We start from the raw sequence: 27,092 nt of genomic DNA, 5'->3' as shown, positions 1-27,092 counted from the left end.
GGCAGAGTAGAGGGGGAGGATAGGGACGTGATCCCTGCCCTCAAGTAGTTACTGATCTATTGGGGATATTAAAATTTAAGGGAGAGCAAATTTACTTAAGTTTTGAATAAATTATGATCTCTGGAAAATCTATTTTGATTTATTTTTCAGAGGTAAAGCAGCCTGTAAAGAATGTCTTTTGTGGCCTAATTGCTTCAGTGCAAAAACCTAGAGAGATGGGAAAGTGAGTAGTTTTCAAGAAGCCCAACTGCTGCCTCCTTGTCATAGTCCAGTATTCCTTATCAGGGGCAATATTACCTACATGAGTCAGCTGTGGCCCTAAAATTGTTCATTGCCCTGTTTCAATTTCAAATGCCTAGGGAGAACCTGTTTTCTTGGGAAAACCATACTGAGCTCCATTCCAAAACACAGAGGTTTCCTTTCCCTGGAGGCGGCTTAGATTAGATGGCCAATTTGCTTCTCAACTTTTTTAAGACCTATTTAATACTGGGGCCATGACAAATGATTGCCCAGGGAGTGATGCCCAGCACACTACAATCCTGGATGGTGAGGAAATGGGGTCAAAGAGAGAGGGAAAGGAAGGAAGAAGAGCAACAGGGATTCTGGTTGATTTTTTTCTCAATAAGTTTTCTATTTTTTTTCCCTCAATCTCAAATTGCTTCTCATGGATTTTCTTTATGGGGTGGGAGTCTCACAGGAAAAATTCCCAAGAAGAGACTTTAAGGTGAAGGGGAAACAAACATGGCAAACAATTTTACTTTTAGAAAAATCCAAGAATGCTGAAATCTCCCTCCTGGATCAATTGCCTCCCAGGCACTATGTAGCATAGGACATTGATCGATGCATGACACTCTGCCAGGAACCTGACTGAACTACGTTTATTCTTTTAATTTGAAGACATATTTATTATGTCTTCATTAGATTTACATAACATCTTCTGAAGAGCACAAGGTGATGTACAGGAAACTTTTAACTATTTCAAATGACCTTGCAACAAGAAGGATATTAATATAATAATAGTAATAATGATGGTATTTGTTAAGCACTTACTATGTGCCAAGCACTATACTAAGCACTAGGGGAAATACAAGGTTATCAGGTTGTCCCAGGTGGGGCTCACAGTCTTATTTTCCAGATGAGGTAACTGAGGCACAGAGAAGTTGTGACCTGCCCAAAGTCACACAGCTGACAAGTAGTGGAGCTGGGATTAGAACCCATGTCCTCCGACTCCCAAGCCCATGCTCTTTCCAGTAAGCCTTGCTGCCATCCCCATTCCTTAACAGGGAGAGTGGAGGCATTGTGGAAGAAAGTAGAGAGGAAGGAATGGCAAGAAGGGAATGAGAAATTTGGGGGACAAGTGACAGTAAGTCCAAATAATTATTGTGGTATTTATTAAGCATTTATTATGTACCAAGCCCCATCCTAAGTGCTGGGGGGTAGTTCCAAGATAATCAAGTCGCATACAGTCCCTGTACCATATGTGACTTTAGTAAGGGGAACAGGTATTGAATCCCCATTATACAGATGAGGAAACTGAGGTACTGAGATAAGTGTCTTGGCCCAGGTCACACAGCAGGCAAGCAGTGAAGTGGGAATTAGAACCCAGGTCTTCTGATTCTCAGGCCTATGCTCTTTCCACTATTCCATGCTGCCATTCTTCACTTTTTCTACCAGAGACTTTCTGCTTTGGTTGGTCTATCCCCAAATCTACCTTTATTTCCCAAGGGACTACAGCTGAGCATGTGCATCTTTGGTCCAAAAGACAATAGCTGCCTAAGGAGATGTCTTCACCTTCTTGAGTGAGTCACAGACACCTTGTTGCTCTTTCCCTGGAATTTCTTCCCTTTTAATGTGTTTTTCTCCTCCTCCTCCTTGTTCTCCCAACCCACTGATTCATCTTTGTTTTCTGGATATTTCCATTCATCGCTTGTTTCCTGCTTTCCTTCAGTAATTCTATTTTCTGTGGGTTTTCTATTTCTAGAATAAAAACATACCTTTTATGACTGGTGGATTATATATTTTTGTTTCACTTCATAAATCTCAAGTGCATTTTATAGTTGCAGAACAAATCTCTCTTCCACTTTACTTTCAGTAGTCAAAGCAGAGCAGGGCTTTCCAATCTTTAGCCCCTCTCCCTCCATTTGTTACATTTCTCTGCTTGACTTCTTTGCCACCTGATTTAGCAAGGCAAACCACAGGGCACACCTTGAAGGTAGACTGGAAACTGTCATAGCAAGGACCTATAGGACCCATTTACCTCACTCCAGAGTTCTATTCTTAATGTTTATTGCTGTATTGTATTCTCCTAAGCACTTAGTACAGTGCTCTGCACATAGTAAGCATTTAATAAATATGATTGAATGAATAAATGAATATTTCTATCTCCTGAGGAAGGATGTTTTCTCCATTGCTGGCACTTATTTCTGGAAGGATGCATTCCTAATATGTATTAAGTGGGTATATTTTTCCCCTCTCAGGGTCACACCTGGGGAGTTTCCAGTACTCTATCAGTCTTGACTATGGGAGGGAGAGTCAAACTGAGGCATACCCATTCCATTCATAGCTTGGGCAGTGTCTAGCGAGTGGAAGGCCATCTGCTACAAGTCAAAACTCACCTGTGCTGGGCAACAGAGGCATGAGAGAGAGTCTTAGGGCAGAGATTCAGGTTTACTTCCTGGAAGGAAGCAATGGTAAACCACTTCTGTATTTTTATCGAGAAAACACTATGGATACACTACCAGAATGATAGCAGATGAAGGTGGGGAGTTCTGGGAGAGATTTGTCCATGGCGCCGCTATGGGTCAGAGACAACTCAATGGCATAAAACAAGAGTATGTTTTTGGTGACACTGGTAGAACTATTACTATTGTTAGACCAACTTCTAGTTTTTATGTCTGTATTAATGTAGCTTAGGGCTGTGTTTAATATTGTGTATATTTTTTGACTTGACTATTCATTGAAGAATTGTACTAATGGGTGGTACTGTTTCTGCTGAGTTGGATATAAAGATAATCCAAACGACATTCTTTATCTTCCCTATCCTTGTAGAAGATGCAACTTTCTTCTAGGCTATGTCCACATATTCCACTGAGGACAGTAAAGCTACAGAATTAATCATGGCAGTGAACCATGCTTTTCATGGCATTCACCCCACATGTCCAATCCATCACCAAAACCTGCCAGTCTCACCTCCTCAACATTGCCAAGATCTGCCCTTTCCTCTCCATCCAAACTGACTCAAGGGTCAGTTCTTGGTCCCCTTCTGTTCTCTATCTACACTCACTCCCTTGGTGAACTCATTCGCTCCCACGGCTTCAACTATCATCTCTACACTGGTGACACCCAAATCTACATCTCTGCCCCTCGTCTCTCTCCCTCCAGGCTCGTATCTTCTCCTGCCTTCAGGACATCTCCATCTGGATGTCTGCCCGTCATCTAAAACTCGGTATGTCTGAGACTGAACTCCTTATCTTCCTTCCCAAACCCTCCCCTCTCCCTGACTTTCCCATCACTGTAAACGGCACTACCATCCTTCCTGTCTCACAAGCCCACAACCTTGGTGTCATCCTCGACTTCGCTCTCTCGTTCACCCCACACATCCAATCTGTCACCAAAACCTGCCGGTTTCACCTGCATGACATCACCAAGATCTGCCCTTTCCTCTCCATCCAAACCACTACCTTGCTGGTTCAATCTCTAATCCTGTCCCAACTGGATTATCGCATCAGCCTCCTCTCTGATCTCCCATCCTTGTGTTTCTCCCCACTTCAGTCTATACTTCACTCTGCTGCCCGGGTTATGTTTGTGCAGAAATGCTCTGGGCATGTTACTCCCCTCCTCAAAAATCTCCAGTGGCTGCCTGTCCACCTATGAATCAAGCAAAAACTCCTCACTCTTGGCTTCAAGGCTCTCCATCACCTTGCCCCATCCTACCTCACCTCCCTTCTCTCCTTCTACAGCCCAGCCTGCACCCTCCACTCATCTGCCGCTAACCTCACTGTGCCTTGTTCCCGCCTGTCCCACCATCGACCCCCAGCCCCATCCTTCCCCTGGCCTGGAATGCCCTCCATCTACACATCCACCAAGCTAGCTCTCTTCCTCCGTTCAAAGCCCTAGTAAGAGCCTACCTCCTCCAGGAGGCCTTCCCAGACTGAGCCCCCTTTTTCCTCTCCACCCCATCCCCCCTGCCCTACCTCCTTCCCCTCCCCACAGCACTTGTATGTGTATGTACAGATTTATCACTCTATTTTACTTGTACATATTTACTATTCTATTTATTTTGTTAATGATGTGCATATAGCTATAATTATGTTTGTTCTGATGATTTTGACACCTGTCTACGTGTTTTGTTTTGTTGTCTGTCTCCCTCTTCTAGACTGTGAGCCCGTTGTTGCCGACTTGTACTTCCCAAGTGCTTAGTACAGTGTTCTGCACACAGTAAGTACTCCATAAATATGATTGAATGAATGAAATGGCGTCATGAGCAAAGGAGCCACAGTTCTCTTCAGTAAATGTGGTCTATATTCATCAGGATGTATTATCAGAGTACTCTGAGCATGACCCAGGAGAGTCGGCATATATAAAAGCTACTTGCCTGTCTTATCATGTCACTGGCACTGTACCCATTAAATAAGCATTAACCCCTCTTTTTATCAGGACATTTAACTGAGATGGGTCAGCCAGACTGGATAACATGGAACTCACCGGACTCATACTTTCACAGTACCACACAACCTTCTAAGCTTTTCTTTTCTCAGCTCATAGGAATGATCCTATGGTTTCTAAATATTGCATCTCAGTTATAAATCTGAGAATTTTGGTGGTATTATCGTCATTATTTTTTTTCCTGTCCCACAAAATTAAGAAACCTTTATTCACATTCTGATCCTTTTTATTGTTGAAGACTTTCAAATCAGTGAGGAAAGTGATACCACATTAGCCATTTATTTCATCTGATTAAAAAGGAGAAAAACAGCAACATTGTGAAGATAGTGATCTTACTGTACCAGTGGACTTTTTTCCCTATCCTTTTTTCTCTGCTTATCTGGGTTGCCTACTGAAAATAACTTCTTAATGCAAGATATCTATACTAAGCAAATTTTAAACAATTTTAGAATAGGATCAACATTTAGGGGGGACTGAGTGCTGATATGTAATAATAATTTGAATTGTAGAGTGCTTTTATTTTTCCAAAGTGCTTTCACAAGTGTCTCATTTTGTCCTCACAGCAGCTCTCTGAGTTAGAAAGAGGTGAGCATTATTAGCCCCTTTTCCTGAGCTTTGAAGTGCCCCCATTGCACTTAGGTATATATCTTGCATACTCTATGGCTTCTTACTATCTGTAGCTTACATAAGTTCTTGACTCCCCAACTAGATTTTAAGCTCCTTGAAAGTAGGGATCATGTATGCAAATAATTTGGTATTCTCCCAAGTGTTCAATACAGTGTACTGCACACAGTAGGGACTCATTCGTTCAGTCGTATTTACTGAGCACTTACTCTGTGCAGAGCTGTACTAAACGCTTGGGAGAGTACACTATAACTATAAACAGACTCATTCCCTGCCCACAACGATCTGATAGTCTCAATAAATAGTACTGATTGATTGATTTTTGAAGATGAGGAAACTGAGTCCAGGGAGGTTGATTGATTTGCCCACAATCACACAGCAGGTCAGTAGCCGAATGGGTACAAGAACCCAGGTCTTCTCACTCCTGTGCCTGGGTCCTTTCCATCACACCATGCTGACCTCTGACTTCTTAAGCCTCCTGAGATTCTTCACTCACTTTTTTGAAGTTGCTTTTATGTAGGAGGAGAATTTCAAAACTACCCAGGTTAGGTGTCAGATGTGAAGTGTGCATTTTCCTAAAGTTCATTCTTGCATTCCAAATGCCTCGACAGTACCAGAAGAATCAATATGCAATAGAGTTTCTCTCGGTGGTTTTATCATCTGTGACACTGATGGCTACCAAAGGGTAAAATGTCTCTGAAATGACCCTGTTGAATATGACTGAAGTGCAGCTATCAACAGCCAAGCTGTTACCAGTGAAGTAACACTTTATAGGTATTCTTGTATTTGAAGAGGGAGGTTTGTAAAACCTTTTGCCTAGTTCTTGTTGACTTGCTTATATTAGCTTATCTTCTAGCAAATGAAAGGAAGGAATTACTTCCTTTCAAGTAGATTCACCTTTATGCACTCTTTTACTTCCATTTCATATTAAGGCTTCCTTTTTCTTTCCCAGAATATACTACAATTAGCCTCACCTATTTTATCAGTATCATTTCTGCAATGATTTTGAGATATGCTTTCATTTCCCCTTTGTTTTCTCAATGGATTTAATGTCACTTTTTTCCATTTGCCTCTTATTGGCCCATATTATCTAAAATTTCCAAGCATCATAGAGTGAGCCAATCATAATTCACTCTGCTCACTCCCATATTTCAAGTACTTTAACTTGCCCTCCCATGTCATTTTAATTACAGTTTGGTAATCTTGCCCCTACATTTAGTACTCCAGGCCCTCATTAGAGTTCACCTGCTAACTTTTAATATTTATATTCTAAGGGGAAACATGGGGAAATTGAAGAAGATCCAAGAGAGAGGAATGAAAATGATGAAGGGGTGGGGAAATAAGATTCAAAAGTCAAAGATGATCAGAAGCCCTTTATTAAATTTAGAGGAGAGAAGGCTGAGAGGTCACAACAGCCTTTGGGAATGTGAGGGTTCATTTAAGAAGGCTCAAGCTCCTCTGATGGTAGTCCTGCCTGGGAAAGGGGCTAACTCTGGGAGGAGCCTCTTAAGATGATTGAAATCTGGCACAATAAGAAGCAAGGGGCTCAACTGAGAACTATTGTTAATGCATAAAATTTCCTAGGGTAAGGGCAAGGCAGTTGGTTGGGGGTCCCTCTAGCAACATGCTGCAAGGTTCTGTGGATGTCTCCAGAAGGTTCAGTTAAACTTTTTAATATGGTTTCCCACTAGCCTGACCTGGAAAAAAGAGTTTTGGAGAATCATGGTCCTCTGTTCCTGGCTCCCCTCTAGACTATAAACTCATTGTGGGCAGGGAATGTCTCTGTTTATTGTTATACTGCACTCTCCCAAGTGCTTAGTTCAGTGCTCTGCACACAGAGCTCACTAAATATGATTGACTGACTGACCAGCTGACTCCCCAGCTGGTGTGGTGCAGACTATGGGTTTTTCAGTCCTTTAGCTCTTCTTCTTCATGATCTACCAGTGTCAATTTCCTATTGGACCTCCTCTGTTTGGGACACTGCATAACGAGAATTTTTTTTAATGGTATTTGTTAAGCGCCTACTATAGGCCACGTGCTGGAGTGGATACAAGGTGGTCGGGTTGGACACAGTCCCTGTCCTGCATCGGGCTCAGTCTTAATCCCCATTTTACAGATGAGGTAACTGAGGCACAGAGAAGTGAAGCAACTTGCCCAACGTCACACAGCAGACAAATGTCAGAGCCAGGATTAGAACCTAGATCCTCCTGACTCCCGAGACCAGGCTCTGTCCACTAGGCAACCCTGCTTCATGCCCAGAAAGTATGGTTTCAGATGTACCACATGGACGGGCCAGGCGAGACTGGACAACCTTATGAAGTGCATGTCTTGATGGCATTAGAACCCACCATAACCCTTTAGCCATGCTGACCCAAATGGCAAGGGGCCTGAAATGGTACATTCCTGTATTTTCATGGACAAAACATGTAAGAGGTTCTCTACCAAGGACACGTACACTCATGGATGAAGGTGCACCATAGGCAGCATCATCTTCAAACTAAGGGACAACCCGAATGCATTACATAACCTGGCTCTGCACATAATGTCTATCTGTTACTTCCATATTGGCTCTAAGGGCCATCATGGACTAGCCTGCTAGTAGAACAATCAATCAACTGAAAAGCAACAGCGGACCCATACAGAAAGATTCCATATCAAGCTCTTGGAGGACAAGAAAACTGCAAGGTGCTCTGTGGCAACACCCCAGCAACAGTATTGGAATAATAATAATTATGGTATTTGTTAAGCGTTTTCTATGTGCCAACTACTGTACTAAGCAGTGGCGTGGGTACAAGACAGCAGGTCACACATAGGGCTCACAGTCTACGTAGGAGGGAGAACAGGGATTGAATCCCCAATTTGCAGATGAGGGAAGAGTGTCACAGAGAAGTGAAGTGACTTGCCGAAGGTCACACAGCAAAGAGACAGAGCCGGAATTAGAAGCCAGGTCCTTCTGACTTCCAGGGCCATGCTCTATCCACTAGGACATGCTACTTCTCTTCTCCCTCCTGTTCACTTCTTCTCACTTCTAATCTCTCTCTGCCCCACAGAGAACCCCTCTATCCTACATGCTAGGGCCCGGCAAAGCCTAAATCCAGCCCTGACTCTCATTTGGAAAGAAGATAGCACCAATACTGTTCATCAAAAACAATTCAGAGATTTCAAAAACTACATGCAGCAAAGCAAGAATTATAGCTCCTCATAAGTCCAGCAAAGTGGAGGAAGCTCAAGCTAAAAAAAAAAAAAAATTAAAAATTCTGTGCAACAAAAGGTGGCAGGCCTAAACTGAAGAAAGAGATTCGGATTCATGCTTTCACCAAACTAAGAAATTTGCTCATCACTAAAAAAGTCTATTTGGCCTCATACCCTCTACTATGACACTGCTGAAGAGTAATACTAATGATTGTGGTTTTTGGTAAGTGCTTACTATGTGTCAGGCACTGTACTAAATGCTGGGGTGGATACAGGTGGAACCACCCTCATCACAGTCACAGGGAATCTTATGCACATGTTAAAGTACTGCAATAATCTTCTGGACATTCATTCATTCATTCAATCATGTTTGTTGAACACTTACTGTGTGTAGAGCACAGTACTAAGTGCTTGGGAAGTACAAATCAGTAACATATAGAGACAGTCCCTACCCAACAATGAGCTCACAGTCTAGAAGACATGTCTTCAACCATTGAGGAAGGTAACCCATGAAGCTTGGAAAAATAGCCAAAATGTGACGGCATGGCCCTAGAAGTTACTACTGTAGTAACTCTAGACTGTAAGCTCATCATAGACAGGGAACATGTCTACCAATTCTGTTATATTGTACTCTCCCAAGCACTGACTACAATAAAGCATGGTAAAGAACCCAGTCCTGATAGCATCCCCACAGAAATTCATACTCAAACTCAGATATCTGTAGGAGTGCTTCACCATGTGGAATTCAGAGGAAATGCCACAGTGCTTGAGATGCGATTATAATCACAATATTGAAGTAGAAAGGGGAGAGACTAAATATGGAAACTAGGAAATCTCACAGGTTTACATTCCTCACAAGGTTCTAGCCAGAAACCTTATGGTTAGGTTACCTGCATCTATCCCCTCTCAGGGTCACACCTGCAGAGTTTCCGGTACTCTACCAGTCTCAGCTACGAGAGGGAGAGTCAAGAAGAGGTATATCCATTCCGTTCCTAGCTTGGGTAGTGGCTAGTGAGTGGAAGGCAATCTGCTACAAGTCAAAACTCACCTGTGCTGGGCAGCAGTGGCATGGGAGAGAGTCGAGGGTGGAGACTCGTGCACTTCACTGAAGGAGGCATTGGTAAACCACGTCCATATTTTTACCAAGAAAACTCTATGGATCCACTACTAGAATGATTGCAGATGAAGGTGGGGCCTTCTGGGGGAAATGTGTCCATGGTGTTGCTATGGGTCAGAGATGACTCGACAGCGTACGACAAGACCTGTGCCTATCACAGTTACCACATCTAACTTCTTGAACAGTTCCATCAGTGTCATGCACTGTACTCAACATCAAATGGCAAGTTAGACTATAAGCCCCATGCGGCACAGGGACTATATCTGGCCTGATTAACGTGTACCTACCCCAGCGTTTAGAACAGTGTTTGACACATAGAAAGCGCTTAACAAATACCATAAAAAAGGACAGGCAACAAACAAGTCCTAAAATGGAATCAGCACTGAAGTTATGTGTACTACAACAGTTTTGCTGGGTGGAAAGCACTTAACAAATATCATAAAAAAGGACAGGCAACAAACAAGTCCTAAAATGTAATCAGCACTGAAGTTATGTGTACTACAACAGTTTTGCTGGGTGGAACATGTGAGGAGAATGGATGACGGTAGTATGCCCAAATAGCTGCTGTATGGTCAACTCATACAGGGAAACTGAAAGCAAGGAAATGTTTTACGGATACAGAAAAACCCCACAATATAAATGGAGTATGAATTTTGAAAATGAGGCTCTTTTCAAGGGTACATTTCCCATAGACTTGCATGTTCTAAATTAGGATCCAATCCAGAACCTCTGGAAAAGTAATATGAAAATCCTTTATGTGTTATATACTAAAATGATAGACTTCACTAAACTATTATAAAGTCTTAAAGAAATTCAAAAGCATAAGATTACAATAGTAAATGAATGAGAAGTTGTAATATGGCTATGACCTTTGCGGGAGCTGCCGAAGCTGTACTCTTTTGTGGTGGTGGTTTGTCAACTTTAGGGAAGAATTTTTCCAACTTAAATTGAATAATAGCCTTCTTAAGTTCCTTGTAGCAGACTAACTCCTTCTAAACACCCTTGAACATCTTTGAATTTCTATCCCTGTTAAGGTCTTCCTCAATCATATTTATTGTAACTGCGCTGCTTACCTGTAAGCTCCGTGTGACCAAGGATTGTGTCTGCTTACTATTTTGCCCTCTCCCAAGCCCTTATTACCATGCTCTCCCCAGAGTAAGAGCTCTGTAAATGCCACTGATTGCAGTACATTCACTCAGTTTCTTGAAAATTGATGCCAAGATTTTATCTAGGAGTGGAGAGTCAATAATGTTTCCTTCTGTTTCTGCGTCTTACAAAAATGTGATGGATTGTCAAATTTTGCTCCAATTCTGTCACTGGACAACACTTCCTCTGAATGAGATGCAACTAACTCACTGATATTTGCCTTATCCATTTATAGATTAAATTGCCTTCCCAGTTCAACATCTTCTTTGGCTATCTGCACAGGGGCTCTTCATTGTCATAAAAATCTGATATGAACTGTGGGCAGAGCTTTTTCCAAGATCAATTTACTGTTGATTTGCTGGTGGAGTTTAATAATAATAATAACAATAATTATAGTACTTGTTAAGCACTTTCTATGTATCAGGCACTGTAGTAAGCCCTCGAGTGGATAGAAGCAAATGAAGTTGGACACAGTGCCTTTCTCATGTGGGGTTTACAGTCTTAATCCCCATTTTACAGATGAGTTAACTGAGACACAGAGAAGTGAAGTGACTTGTCCAAGGTCACACAGCAGACAAGTGGCGGAGCCAGGATTAGAACCCATGACCTTCTGACTCCCAGGCCTGTGCTGTATCCACTACACCATGCTGCTTCTCTACGCCACGATGCACGGGATAAGGCGTTAAACTATTTAAGTTGTGTCTCTGTAGGTTGTACGTCTGGAGGGATGGCTGTAATTTAGGGTACACCTTATGTGGTAAAACATGACCTTAGAAAATGCTACAACTCAGTTACAACCTGACAGACAGCTAGAGCAGCATAGTGTAGAAATCAAGAAAGGAGTGGCTCTTTTGGAGCAAATGTTCCCAGAGGATCATGAGATGAGGCAAAGCAAAAACAGCGCCAGGTACTGCAAACAACAAGCAGAACAGCACAACAAAGGCAGCTTCTGTATGGACACAGTCTGGTAATCTGGATAATGGGTCTCATATTGACTTTGTTAACCACACACCCACCCATAGGTGAATTTTACCACCAGTAGCACTGTGGGAATCATCATCATCATCAATCGTATTTATTGAGCTCTTACTATGTGCAGAGCACTGTACTAAGCGCTTGGGAAGTACAAATTGGCAACATATAGAGACAGTCCCTACCAGCATGGCTGGAAAACAGTGTTACCTAATGGAAAGAGTATGGCTCTGAGAATCAAAGGACCTGGGTTCTAATCCTGGCTCTGTTACTTGCTGTGTGACCCTCTCGATTGGAAGCTTGTTGTGGGTAGGGAATGTGTCTGTTATTTTGTTATATTGCACTCTTCCAAGCACCTAGTGAAGTGCTCTGCACACAGTAAGTGCTCAGTAAATATGATTGGCTGACTGACTGACTGACCTTAGGCAAGTTCCTTAACTTCTCTGTGCTTCCGTTTCCTCAATTTTAAAATGGGGATTCAAAGCTGATAATAATAATAATAGCATTTGTTAAGGACTTACTACATGCCCAGCACTGTACTAAGCGCTGGGGTGGATATGAGTAAATTGGGTTGGAGGACACAGTCCCTGTCCCACATGGGGCTCACAGTCTCAATCCCCATTTTACAGATGAGATAACTGAGGCACAGAGAAGTGAAGTAACTTGCTCAAGGTCACACAGCAGGCAAGTGGTTGAGAGGGGATTAGAATCCATGACCTTCTGACTCCCAGGCCAGTGCTCTATCCACTATGCCATGCTGCTGTTCCTCCTATTTAGAGTGTGAACCCCATGTGGGACAGGGACAGTGTCTGACCTGATTAACTGTATCTAGAACAATATTTGACATATAGTAAGCTCTAAACAAATACCATAATTAGTGGATAAGCATGTTCTCTGAATATTTAGGACAACTTTGTAAATGTTTACGTATATACACAAATCGCAGAAGACACACCCAGCTGCTTGTACAGTTCCCCAATGTCTCCTACAAGCTATATTCAATATCTAGTGGAAGGCAGGAGTATCAACAGAGAGGTCCTGGGATGCAGTCAGCTTACCAGCACTGAGCTAATGCTCACTGCAACACAGCTTTGCTGTACAGGGCGTGAGAACTGTGGACAGTGTCAGGATTTACAACTAGTTGTTGCACAGACAAGCAAAGGGCATCCCACTCAAGCAGAGAGGACAGAACAAAAGTTTCAAAGACAGTGTAATGCAGAGTGGCAAACAACTTCACGTAATAAATGGACTGCTGGAAATCAATAGAAGATTGTTTTCCTTGAGCAAAAGGCTTCACAACAATATACCCTGAGACCATCTCAGACAGAGATGGGCCACGGACATCGGCAGAGAAAGGAACGGTCTTTATCTGGCCACCGCGTGAACTGAATTATCAGTTCTGCATCAATCATTTCTGCTATACCCACAATCATGGATAGTATTTTACCGACAGTTGCTTCAGCTTTGAAAATGGACAGCTTATCTGTAGAGAAAGCACCGACTCACAAGATAGAAGTCACTGTGTATGTGATTTGACTGTGTGTGGTCTGTGACAAACTGAATAAAAGTTGGTTAAAGTTCATTTTCCAAGAATTGTTTCTGGTATTCAAGAGGCTGTGAAATGCCAGTGAGCCCCAGGTGTGCTTGGAACAGAAATTAGGAAGCAGCGAGGTATGTGTGTTGATCTATTTTGGGGCTTCAATCACTTGTTCCTGGGCCCATGGGAGGCTGGCAAGCTCCTGCATGAAGGGCTTCCTTCCTTTTGTTAATTTTGAGTAAGCTCTGCATTATAGGCTGTCAGATGGGTCTTCAGTGAAAATTTCACAGTCATTGTAATACCTTTAATCCCTCTGTGGAAAAAGCAGAGAAAGTGTTAGAGAAGCCCAAAGTGGAGAAATGATGTGCTTTATTCCAGTTCTCGATTGTCTGTTTAGACGGGTGTCATTCAGGCCTCCTTTCAAGGGAAGGTCCCTGGAGGTCAGCTCAAGGAAATGAATCAAAATGAGCTCCTTCTTTCAGAGAGCCAAAAAAAGGAGGTGTTGGGAAGGCAAAACCATAATGTTCCTTGAAACATGAGTAGATAAAAAGGGACCAGGGTTGTGGGTAGATAAAATAGACTTCCTATCAGAGCTTTTCACATAAAATAGCAAACTAAATAGAAATCTTTGCTCTCGTCTGGCAAGCTAGAGCACAGAATGATATAAGTATAAAACTATTTGCCTTTTTGCCACCCTCCACAGATTCTTAATGTAATAGGGAATTTAGACATCATTATTTTGCTATTCATTTAACACTGCACCCACATTCCAAGTTCCTTTGCAAAATTATTGATTGGCTCAGAAGTTCCTAACTGGACTGGAAATCTAAGGCACAGTGATTTGGTTTTCTTTTTTACATGTGTATCTTTCAAACAATCTGGCTTCATTCAGAGGGAATGGTCCTTTGGTATACCTTTTATTCATAGGTGTGAGGGGAGTGAGGTATTTGAAGTTTTGGGGTAAAGGACTATGTTTGAGCTTAAGCCGATTAGACATTGGGACGTGTCTTCTCCAGTTGTGTACAGTGCCTAGCACTGTTAAAGGAAAGTAATGCACCTACTCCTTCAGTATTAGGAGCAACGTACTCTCAGATGGACATTACGATCTCTGCTTTGCAGATGAGGAAAGCCTATCCTGTTTCCATCCCTCTGTTCCTGCTTAAACCTGGTAAGCTAAATTCAGAGTTAAATTAAATCCCGTAATTATACCAAATCTGCTATATTATACTCTCCCAAGTGCTTAGTACAGCACTCTGCACACAGTAAGCACTCAATAAATAGGATTGATTGCTCTGGAACCAATTGGTCATCTTTGGCAGGCGAATTTCCCAGCACAAAGATACCTCCTGGTAAATGGCCTCTCCTAGGATGAAGGCTAGCAGCAACTGTCCCAGACACTTTTCAGGGCTTTGTTGCTTCCAGCAGCCCCAGGGAGCACTACCTGCCATCCCCTTTTCCACTCCTCTGGCCTGGAAGCAGCCCTGCCTGGGACCAGAAAAGGCAAGGAACAGGAGCAGTGATGGTGGCATGTGCCCATGCCAGGACCCAGTGCAGGACTGCTCCTAGACAGGAACATCCTGCTCAGGCTGGAGTGTGAAGCCTTTTCCATCTCCAGGGTGGCACTACCACTGCCTCCAAAGACTGCTGCAGCCTGTGTTGGGGCTAGGAGTGGGGAGAGATGGGGTCCCTGACATCATTGTAGGCTGTTCCAGACCAGGCTTTTCCCTCTGTCTCAGCTGCAAGCCTCTCCCAGCCTGGAAAAACAATCCATCAATTAATCGTATTTACTGAGTGCTTACTGTGTGCGTTACCATCAACATCATCAATGGCATTTATTGAGCACTTACAGTATGCAGAGCCTGATACTAAGCACCTGGGAGAGTACAACAGACACCTTCCCTGCCCACAATGAGCTTACAGACCACTGTACTAAGCTCTTGGGAGAGTAGCATTAGAGTTGGTAGACATGTTCCCTGCCCCCAAGGAGCTTGCAGTCTAGAGGGATACATGGGGCCCATTATTCATTCATTCATTCAGTCGCATTTATTGAATGCTTACTGTGTGCAGAGCACTGTACTAAGCGCTTGGGAAGTACATGTCAGCAACATATAGAGATGGTCCCTACCCAACAACGGGCTCGCAATCTAGAAGGAGGAGACAGACAACAAAACAAAACATGTAGACATTAAGTCATGATGTCAAGCTGTCGCCCTGGCCCTGCAGTAAGCTTCATCCAAGTCTGCCTATGACATCTGGATATCTCTGAAAATGCTCATTAAGCTTCAAAAGGTGCTTTGATGCATAGTTTGGGCAAATTTTCCAAAGTATACATTTTGTCTTGGTGGCTGATTTTTTAAATCATGAAAATAGGGAAGGTGAATTAGGTAAAGCCTGTTCTAAGGTTTATCACATTATTTTCTAAGAACCCAAAGCTTTGTTTCTGCATCTGGGAAATACTTGCATACCCCAGGTGTTACTGACATTGCAATTAGGATGTAATTTAGTTCTATTTGGAGACTTGACGAACCACTTGTTTGGCCTAGCCTCACGTGGTGGGCTCCAACGGTGCTGTTCTCTTTGTCTTTGAAGCTTTTTGAAAAACACTGTAATGAAGCTTGTCAGTGATCGTCGTATACATCCATGTCATAGATCGAGTCTGTAGTCAGAAGGCTCCTCTAACTATTGTAATTAACAGAACACTCTGACATGCCTGACAACCTTGGAATGCAAGATCCCACAAGAGATGAGCAAATTCTGCATCAAGGCATCCCAGTGGCTATGTGAAACTGGAAAATTTCCCTGAGCAGGTAAGCTTTTGGGTGATGGGCACATAACATTTTTAATAACTATTTGGGAAGTGATTGGATCACAACTGCTCTAAAACCACCTTAGCTAGCTCCTTTCTAGTGAAGGCATCACACCCACAAGTCACCCCACACCATCGCCCCAATGTTTAGCTTCCTTTTATAAGCATGGCCAGTATCAGAACTGAGCTGCATTTCCTTACCTCTGAAACCTTCTGCAATCTACACTGCCTAATGACATTGTTTCAGTTCTGTAGTAGTCTCTATAACTACTATGATATCAGTTACCCAGTGTTCCAAAGCAAAGGAATGAAGGTGCATGGGGGAACATGTATAGTGTAAATGCAGAGAGCAGCTCAATGGGTATAATCAAACAAACAAATGGTATTTTTAATGGCATTTAAGTGCTTACCGCAGCCCGTATGTACATATCCATAATGTATTTAAATGTATCAATGTCTGTTTCCCTCTCTAGACTGTAAGCTTATTGTGGGCAGGGAATATGTCGACCAACTTTGTTATACTCACCCAGGTGCTTAGTACTGTGTTCTGCATACAATAAGTGCTCAATAAATGTGATTGATTGATTCACTATTCTAAGTGTTGGGGATAACCTGTTAAGTTAATCAGGTCAGACACAGTCTCTGTCCCATTTAGGGCTCAAGGAAATCCCCATTTTACAGTTGAGGAAACTGAGACACAGAGCAGTGACTTTCCCAAGGTCACACAGCAGGCAAGTGGCAGAGCTGGGATTAGAACTCAAGTTCTCTTAATAATAATAATGATAATAATAATGATGGTATTTGTTAAGTGCTTATTTTGTGCCAGGCACTGTACTAAGCCTTAGAGTAGATACAAGAAAATCAAGTTGGATACAGTCCTTTTCCCATGTGGGGCTCACAACTTACTGAGTGCAGAGCACTGTAATAAGCACTTGCAAAAGTGCAATGCAGTAGAGTTGGTAGACATGATCCCTGCCTACAAGGAGCTATAGTAAGTGTAGTAATGTCCAGCAGGCCCTCTGAAACCCTTTTCTTGGTGGGTTCTGGTGTCGGTTCAGTAATACTCACAGTGAGTTAAATAGAAACTCTCCCAAGCATCAGTGTATTGCTTCTCATGGAAACATACTGTTGTGGGGTGGGGGAAGATAAACATAGGAAGAGGAGAAGGAAACTGGGGGAAAAGGAGGCCCATACAAAATTTAAAGGTTTTGGTGGGCAACTAACTTTGAAAAATGATTTCCAAGGAAACTCTTTTCCTGCATTAGACTGGTGTTAAAATACAGACAGTTCTTTGATAATATGTGTTTTCTTTACATGTTTTGGATAGAATGCTACTTGGAAATTAGGTAATGTTCTTCCCACAAGGCTCATCTCTGTTGTTACAATGTGATGTTGCACATGTATGCAGCATTGATCTGGTATGAGTATTTTAGTGTGGATTTTCCTTAAATTCAAGTTCTGCAAAAACATTACTGCAGCCTTTATAAAAGAACTGCCTTTATGGGAATTTAATTTAGTGAAAATCCCAAAAGGTAAGTCAGCTACGTGCTACTATTTCTCCATGACCCAAGGTTAAAATCTAGACCAAACTATGCTGAGAGAATAGTCAAAAGACTGATAGTTTATAAATTTATATGCTATTTAGAGTTTACTTAATCCTTTTTATCAAAGAACACATTGTGCTTTCAAATATAATATCCTTTCTGTCATCCTGTGAGTTAGGATGGAGAGACTTTTATCTTCATAGTGCAGGTGAGAAAATTTGAGCAACAGAGAGCTAAATGATGTGCCCAAGGTCTCACAGAGGCTGACTCAGCATTCCTGATTCATAGTTCAGTGCTCTTTCCATTAGAGTACTCTGCCTTCTCCTGGCATGCTTTACACATTTTTAAAAAAGGAGTGGGAGATGAAATAAAGGATTGTGGAGGCTAGATGGGATATGTCACCTCCCTTCCTTCTCTCTAGCCAGGAAAGGCTTCATTTAGTCCTCTCTCTTCCCCTGTCTTGCTGTGTGACAACGTCAGGAATCTTCTCGGAGCCTCGTTCTCCTCATCTGTAAAATGGAGATAAATAATACCCACTGCCCTGTGGCAGAGCTGGGACCCTAACCCAAGTCTCCTTAATCCCAGACCCAAGGTCTTTCTGATTTGCTATGTGACTTTGGGCAAGTGACTTATCTGCTTTGTGCCTCAGTTCCCTCATTCTTAAATTGGGGAGTGTGGTATCTGGATTTCAGGGATGTTTTGGAAAAATAAAAGTGCTCTATAAATTCAAGCTATTATTATTATGAGCAGGAAGGAAGAGCCTGTTGGAAGGAAGACCATTAGTTCATAGATGAAAAATGAATGACTACTTTGACACAAATGAAGCAGCAGCAACTTTAAATGTCTATGGGATTACAGTGTTCATGACAGTAGCTATATTTTATTTCTTTTTAACATTGGAAAATGTGATGAGAATTTTTAAAAATTGTATATATTGAGGAATTGCAATGCCTGATCTACAAACTATTGCAAGGTCAGTAAGTCTTTTTTTAGTTTTTTAACCTGGAACTGTCTAACTTTTTGTGACTGCTGAGACTCAATTATCATTGCAGGATTTCAAGTGCTACTATAGTCATCAAGCTCAGTTTGGAAGCTATTTAATGTTAGCAAAAACAACTTTTATGTAAGCAGAAAGAAAGGGATTAATGTCCAAAAGGAATTTCAGAAAAATTTCTTACTTTGCCCTTTTCTACTTCACCTAACAAGACTAGGACAAGAGGAGGGGAAGTCAAGGAGGGAAAGGTATATTAAAAACACACAGATTTCCTGAAAGATTTTGCTTAAATAGGAATTTAAAGGGTACTTTGTTATAATGATGTCATAGTGACAAGACTATCCTTGGATAGGGGGATTTGGGATAATCACCCTGTGCTTCATGCAGGGGATATACAGGACACCCAGACACATGTGACATCATTGGATTTAACAGTGGGTTTCTATTACCTCAATCCTGGAAGGACTTCATTGAGTACAGTTGTTTGTTTCAGTATCAGGTCCATCTACATTTAAGATGGCCCATGATGGCACTGAGAATTCCAGATACCTCTTTTCCATACTGCCCCCATCTTTTGTTTTAAATAAATAATTTAATAATCACTGTTAAAATAGCAAAAAATTAAAGCTTCTGAATTTTCCTTGTGGGAATGACTGCTTCTGTCCATTCCTGGCAATATTCGTTTTGTTGTTGTTGTTTTGAAATTGATTAGAAAACAACCACTCTCCTATTTATTGTTGTGCAAGCAACAGAATCAGTCAGTCAATCAATGGTATTGATTGGGCACTTACAATGTGCAGAGCACTGAACCAAGGGCTTGGGAGAGTACAACAGAAATGGCAGACGTGTTCCCTGCCCATAAGAATTTTACAGTCTGGAGGACTGGAAGTACATTATAAGAAGGCAAAAGAGCAAAGGTTCTTTGTGGGAATTTGTCAAACTTCTATGGTTGCTGGATGTTGTCCGCCAGCAAACTTGGCATGACTGACTCCAACTTGTGCATACCAACAGTAACCCTCAATTCTGTGCAGACCTAAAGCACTCCAGTGTGTAAAGTAACATTAACCAAAGTGACTTCTCTCTGTTTGGAATGTCCCCATCCTGTGTTGACCATTATCTCCTGATAACATCTTGTAAACACCGATTTTAACACTAACCAAACCATGAGAAACAAACGGTTGTACTTTAACTTAGGATCTAGGAATGCCAAGACTTCACCTGCAGCACTACTCGGGAATCCTTTGTGTAGCTCGGATTTGAAACCCAATAAAAGAGGAAGAAGCGGCTGGGATCGGGGATGCTTGCCACTCGTACCTCTCTTGGGAGGTGAACGGGCAGGTAGCCACTTTCCTTCTTTACTGCTCTATCTGAACTCATGTCTCCGAGTCATTTTTCCTATTTGCGTCATCACCTTGGGTACTCAAACCCTGAGGCCGATTTACACTGATTAACCTATTTTGCACCCTACTTTTCGATAACACTGGATATTTCAAAATGAAATTATCATCCATAAAATCTTCTAGGGCCAAATCATTACCAGGTAAGGGATAGACCAGATGAAAACCAGACAAATGGGGCACTCTGTCTAGACTGTTCCTAAATCAATCAGTGGATTTTATTTACTGAGTGCTTACTGTGTGCAGACCACTTTTCTAAGCACTTGTGTGAATACAGTGTAACAGAGTTGGTAGATAACATTCCCTGCCCAGCATGACCTAATGAAAAGAGCTTAGGGCTTGGGAGTCAGAAGACCTGAGTTCTAAGGATCTGAGCTCCACAACTTGTTGGCTATGTGACCTTGGGAGTCACTCAACTGCTCTGTGCCTCAGTTACCTCATCTGCAAAATGGGGATTAAAACTGTGAGTTATGGACTGTGTCAAATCTGACTAGTTAGTACTTACCCCAGTTCTGAGTACAGTGCCTGGCTCATAGTAAGCACTTAACAAATACCATTAAAAAAGCTTACAGTTCAGAGGGGGGAGACAGACTTTAATATGAATAAAAAATTAAAGATGTGTGCATAAGTGTGGTGGGGAAGAATCTCTGGAAGAATTTTGCAAAAATACTTTGTAAAAAAATCTATAGAAGAATTTGTTGGCACATTTGTCTACTGCGCTTTTGATTAGGCTCAGATGGAAAATTTTCCAAGTCTAAGGATATTTATTACTAAACTAATTTTGTGAGTGACAAAGGACACTAAAAAGCAAGGTTTTATTTGATTTCAATTCACACCATCTTTAGATTTAGTGATATTGAGGTTGGAGCTGAGACAGTGTATATGCAAGGAGACAAAAGTTGTACAAAGTAGATATTTTAGGCAATTATAATTCAAGCAAAGATGACGCATCTCGCAATTCAGTGAAGGTGGGTTTTTCTTCAGATTGAATTATAATTGTTTTAACCCTCTGCTCTGCTTTGCCTGTGTAAATAAAACAAGAATCACTGTACACCAAAAGCCCACCTAGTTTTCCTCTCAATTCAAATAGTCAGTTCTACAGTTCTCTGGTCCCTGATATTTGACTAGGGCCTACTTTTCTGTGGGTCAGAAAAATCCCATTTTGGATTAGTTTCTGATTGAGCACAATAATGTTTCTACGTTGAGCGTTTCCTTAAGCAGGTCATTTTTTATTTGACTTCTACATCATTTTTATTCACCCCTTTTTATGAAATATTTTGAATTCCCTGGTGAGAGACAAACCACAGTAAGAAGCTTTCAGCTTCATTTTATTTCTGAGGGTATCATTAATGGAGTTATTTTGATATATTTTTTCCAAGACAGCCTTAAGCTATAACCACAAGTGCCTCTTCAAAATTTCCTGATTTTTTTTCAGTTGAACTCTTGTCTTAGTTTTCATATGTTTTGATGTTGCCTTTAGAGGCTCCAAATGTATCCTGGACACATTAAAACATATTTGGTGCTTGTCAAGTGGAAAAAATAAGAGTAAAGCCAATAAATAAACCATTCTGAGCTTTTCTTTCTGAGACGTGTCACACCTGTTGTGGGATTAATGTTGTGAAACTTTAGAATGTTGGATTCTACTTAGTCTCTTTATTAATAAGAAAAAAAGCAAGAGCAAAAAAAATACAGTTACTTCAAAGAACTCCCTGCTTGATTGAGTTGAGAAGAAATTGGTTTATTGCTTTGATCCTTCCACCAAAAGGAATAACTTGAAAAGAAGAGGAAAACCCCCAGAAATGTGAGGCTTTGTGGAGTGATCTTACGCTTTCTCTGAGGATCATTAAAAATGTTTATTGGCTTCAGCAAACATGCATCCCAGTGTAGAAGAATGCAGTCAGAATTGCTGAAGGGAGAGCTTAACTCTGAAAATTTCAGCCTGGCTAGATAATGAATTGATTTTGCCGACTATGAGGCACTATTTCAAGGTAAATGAAAGGGTTGAGAGGAGACTCATTTGACCTCTTTAGAACTAATTTGTTGAATTCAAAGTTGTGATCAAATTTGAACATTTGAGATGGGATGGTGCTCCACAGTTTGTTTACCCTTGGCAAAGTCTATCTGTCCTAAGAGAACACATTTTTTAAAAGATTATGGAAAGCCTTCTTACAAGGCTGATAGCCTTTTCAAAACAACATTTTGATGAGTTAAGTGCAAACAAATTCAGATCAAATGGATTCAATTGATTTTCAAGGACAAAGAAGTTGAAAAAATTCAGGAGAAAAGTGCTTAGCAAAATGCATTTTTAGTTTTTCCAATCCTGATTATGGGAGTGGGATTTGTTCATTCCCTCAGTGCAAAAATAATACAGTCAGATTCGTTCTGGGGGTTGGAAGCATACTTATAAGTGAGGGAGTGGGCACAGTAAGGGAGACTCACCAAAGAATTACTTTCTTTCAGTACTGCTGGACTCCCTGCTCCTCTGCCTACAAGATCAGTCCTATCTCATTCCAGGATGCTGTAGGCCATGGTGTAAGCCCATTGAGCAAAGCTCCCTGGGAGGGCAAAGTTAGTATTTAATAATAATAATAATAAAGGTATTTATTAAGCGCTTACTATGGTCAAAGCACTATTCTAAGCACTGGGGAGGTTACAAGGTGATCAGGTTGTCCCACTGCGGCCACACAGTCTTAATCCCCATTTTACAGATGAGGTAACTGAGGCCCAGAGAAGTTAAGTGACTTGCCCAAAGTCACACAGCTGACAATTGGCGGATCGGGATTTGAACCCGTGACCTCTGACTCCAAAGCCCATGCTCTTTCCACTGAGCCACGCTGCTTCTCCAATTTCACCAAATTATAGAATTGGGCAGCCTTAAGTGACATAATGCTTGACTGGATCCTTTCCACACAAGAAAATTGCTTCAGTTTAAGACTCTGTGGTAGGAATTTTCATGTTTCCTGCCAATGGAGAAAAGACTAGTATATCAAACAATCAAGAGTATTTATTGAAAGCCAACTGCTTGTAGAGCTCTGTACTAAGCACTTGGGAACACACAAAATCATTTGCAGATATGATCCCTGCCCTTAAGGAACTTGTAATATTGTGAATTTAAACACTGTGATTTTACAGAAGGTACACTGTGACTTAATCACTGCAGTAGTGAGAAGTTCTAAGCATCTCCATTGCAGTTGATGTTGACACTTAATAAGAAGGGGTGTAAGTGCTTTAAAGGGTTGAGATTAGAAATGAGTATATGAATACACTGTTCATTATTTCAGTATTTTCCGAGATCAGCAGCAGCAGCAGCATTTGTTGTACCTACTGTGTGCAGAGCATGGTACTAAGCGCTTGGTAGTGTACGATAAATGTAAAGTACATGACCCATTCATTGCCTTTGAGAGGCTGAAATAGATACAATGAGAATGAGAGGAAAACTATAGATACAACTGGTAACAGTGAAAGTAAAAGATTGAAAAGTAAGTGAATGGAATAAAAAAACCTGATCTACATATATGAGTACTAAGAATAGCTGTTGGGATGACCTGAACAGAGAGGTAGGGATTAATTGGAGAGTGCCACCTGAAGGAGGTGGATTTTAGACTGGCTTCGATGGTGAGAGAAAGCAAAAATGATGTTGCTGATAATGGGACATACCAGTCAATCAGTCATATTTACTGAGCACTAACTGTGTGCAGAGCCCTGTACTAGGCGCTAGGGATAGCATAATCCAATAGAGTTGGTAGACACGTTCCCTGTCCACAAGAAGTTTACAGTCTTTCTGTGTGTGTGTGTCTGTGTGTCTGAAAAGACTTTTGTATGACCAACAGTTCCTCCCACAGTACACACACGATACAGTCCTTTGGTTTGAGTACTTGGCCACAGCTGTATGTCAAGCTGTTGCCTTCCATTAATTAATGCAGTGTTTGCGGTTGTGCTTATGATGCCTGCTCTGCTTTGATCCCCAACTCCAGCTCATCTAGCATCCTCTGCTTGTGCATCCTGGTTTCCCCATTATCGATATCATATTGTCCAGTCAGGTTGTGTTTCAAAATGTATGCTTCAGTGATGGTAGACTTGTTATGCTCCAATACCTCATGGATTAGTGGGAAAAGCACGGGTTTGGGAGTCAGAGGATGTGGGTTCTAATCCCAGCTCCACCACTTGTGTGCTGTGGGACCTTGGGGAAGCCACTTAACTTCTCTGTGCCTCAGTTACCTCATCTGTAAAATGGGGATTAAGACTGTGAGCCCCATGTGGGACAACCTGATTACCTTGTATCTATCCCAGTGCTTGGCACATAGTAAGTGCTTTACAAATACCATTATTATTACTATTACCCTGGTGTTGGTAATTTATTCCTATGCTTTGGTGTTGAATATAGCTTGTAGATGATGCTGATGAAAATATTCAAGAAGCTGAATGTGCCATCTTTGTTAGGATCATATCTATGAACCATAAAAAGTGTGTACACCACAACCACCTGTAGTTTTACATGGAACTTAAAACTACTAGAAAAACTAGTTGGAGTGTGCTATGTAGCCTGAAGTGGCTGTTATCCTAAAATTCCTCCTGTGAAGAATCAGATTCAGGCAGAAGGAGGGCAGCAGGAGAGGTAAACCCATTCTCTCTCTTAGAGTAATAGTATCCATTAGTATGTTATATGTTAATATTATCATGATATTATAATATTGTAATATATGCAGAGAAGTACCATGCAGAGAAACAGCATGTCTAGTGGATAGAGCATGGGCCTGGGAATCAGAAGGACCCGGGTACTAATCCCGGCTCCACCACTTGTCTGCTGTGAGACCTTGGGCAAGTCACTTAACTTCTCTGTGCCTCAGTGACCTCATCTGTAAAATGGGTATTAAGGCTGTGAGCTCTTTGTGGGACATGGACTGTGCCCAACCTGATTATCTCGTATCTACTGCAGCGCTTAGTACAGTGCCGACACATAATAAGCACTTAACAAATACCATTAAAATAATGATAATAATAATTAAAAAGTGCTTACTATATGCCAAGCATTATACTAAGAGCTGGGGTATATATAGGATAACAAGATCAGACACAGTCCCTGTCCTTCATGGGGCTCACAGTCTAAGTAGGAGGGAGAACCCGCATTGAAGTCCCATTTTACAGATGAGGAAACTCAGTCATATAGGAGTAAAGTAACTTGCCCAAAGTCACACAGCAGGCATGTGGCAGAGCAGGAATTAGAACCCAGGTCTTCCACCTCCAGGCCTGTGCTCTTTCCACTAGGTTATGCTGCTACTACCTCGCTACTCTCCTATTACAACCCAGCCTGCACACTTTGCTCCTCTAATGCTACCCTACTCACTGTACCGTGATCTCATCTATCTCACCTCCAACCTCTTGCTCACATCCTGCCTCTGGCCTGGAACACCCTCCCTCTTTATATTTGATAGACAATTACTCTCCCGTACTTCAAAGCCTTATTGAAGGCACATCTCCTCCAAGAGGCCTTCCCTGCCTAAGCCCTCTTTTCCTTTTCTTCCCCTCTCTTCTGTGTCGCCCTGACTTGCTCCCTTTACTCATCCCCCTTCCCATCCCCACAGCACTTAAGTACATGTTGTAATTTATTACTTTTAATGTCTGTTTCCCCCTCTAGACTGTGGGCAGGGACTGTGTCTGTTTTACTGTACCATCCCAAGTGCTAGTACAGTTACCTGCACACAGTAAGCCCTCAATAAATGTGACTGATTGATTGATGTTGCTTTCCTATCACGTGGTTATTTCTTGGGTTTTTTCCTGGGCTGGCCTCTTAGACTCAAGAAGGGTGAGAGACCTCTAGCCCCAAGAAGGCTATGAGTGATTAATGGAGCTGAGTGAGCTTCTGCACTGTTTGCCTACTTACCCTGTGAGCAGTACTTACCCAACCTGGTAGTTATGATGGTAATAATGATGAGCCAGTTTGACTGTTTCAGTGTCCCAGAATAGGAACAGTTTTGGCGGGGGCTGTGGACTCTGACCCAGAAACAATCTGCTGTGGAATCCCCCTTCCTGGCATTCTCTTCTCCTTGATAAGACTGACTGTCTGCCCAGAATCCTGAAGCAGTGAGGCTGTTACTGTCCCATGGCTACTTATTCTCTGGCAAGAAAACCTCAGGTTATACTCTAAACATTAGGATTCACTTGGTGTGGGACCAGGGGCCATTCATTGCCCTCTTTATCACACTAGTTGCTACTTGGGGAAGCAGTATAGCATAGGGGAAAGAGCACAGGCCTGGGAATCAGAGGACCTGGGTTTTAATCCTGGTCCCCCCGCTTGCCGGCTGTGTGACCTTGGGAAAGTCACTTAACTTCCCTCTGATTCAGTTTCCTCAACTGCAAAGTGGGGATGAAACATCCATTCTCCCTCCTACTTAGAATGTACACTCCTCGTGGGACAGGGACTGTGTCCAACCTGATTAACTTGTATCTACCCCAGTGCTTAGAACAGACAGTGCTCTGCACACAATAAGCGCTCAATGAATATGATTGATTGATTAACATGTACCATAATGATTATTATTTCCAAAGAATAATCAATGGTATTTACTGAACACTTACTGTGTGCAGAGGACTGTATCAAGCGCTTGGGAGACTACAGCACAACAAAGTTGGTAGACCCATTCCTTGCCCACGAGCTTACAATCTAGAGGATATGCTGATGGGAAGTTAGAAGAAGAAAAAGAAAAATCCTTTGCCATATTAAGCCATTTGGTGCCCTCCATATATTTAAATTACAGTACTCTGCAAAAGGCAGCTTTAGTTCTAAAAAGGAAGGAGATGAATTGCAATAAAAAGTAGGCTTTCTCATTGCCATCCTAGTTCAGGACAAGTTAAGTGCTATCAACTGCATAGTCAGTGAATTTCACCTCAAAGAGGCCCAGAGATAAAGAACAGAATCTTCAACCCTATCTTCGAGGAAGGTCATATTAACATTTTAATGTGATTCCACTGTAATTGAAATTAGTGCTTTTATTTTTCTTTCCATTGAGATTTCAGCCTTTAGATCCTCTGGGGATCACTGTGCTTGATGCAGTGCCAGCTGGCTCAGTGAAAATGAGCACAGCAGTGAAATAGCCTAAC

At 41.8% G+C, this 27,092-nt stretch overlaps 1 long non-coding RNA gene and 1 other non-coding gene across 2 annotated transcripts; both read left to right on the top strand.

Annotated features, from left to right (window-relative positions):
- The first annotated feature begins 4,403 nt into the window (after positions 1-4,403).
- Positions 4,404-19,832, top strand: LOC119950046. The gene is made up of 4 exons (XR_005457329.1): positions 4,404-4,437; positions 14,373-14,421; positions 15,949-16,060; positions 19,792-19,832. It is a non-coding gene; the product is annotated as an uncharacterized LOC119950046 (long non-coding RNA).
- On the top strand, positions 9,382-9,519 carry LOC119920097. The gene has a single exon (XR_005447863.1). It is a non-coding gene; the product is annotated as a small nucleolar RNA SNORA7 (small nucleolar RNA).
- Positions 19,833-27,092: the final 7,260 nt, after the last annotated feature.

Source organism: Tachyglossus aculeatus, chromosome X1 (genome assembly GCF_015852505.1).
Source record: "Tachyglossus aculeatus isolate mTacAcu1 chromosome X1, mTacAcu1.pri, whole genome shotgun sequence".
Lineage (NCBI taxonomy): Eukaryota > Metazoa > Chordata > Mammalia > Monotremata > Tachyglossidae > Tachyglossus > Tachyglossus aculeatus.
Note: the sequence above shows the minus strand (reverse complement) of the source record. Positions and strands in the feature narration are given on the sequence as shown.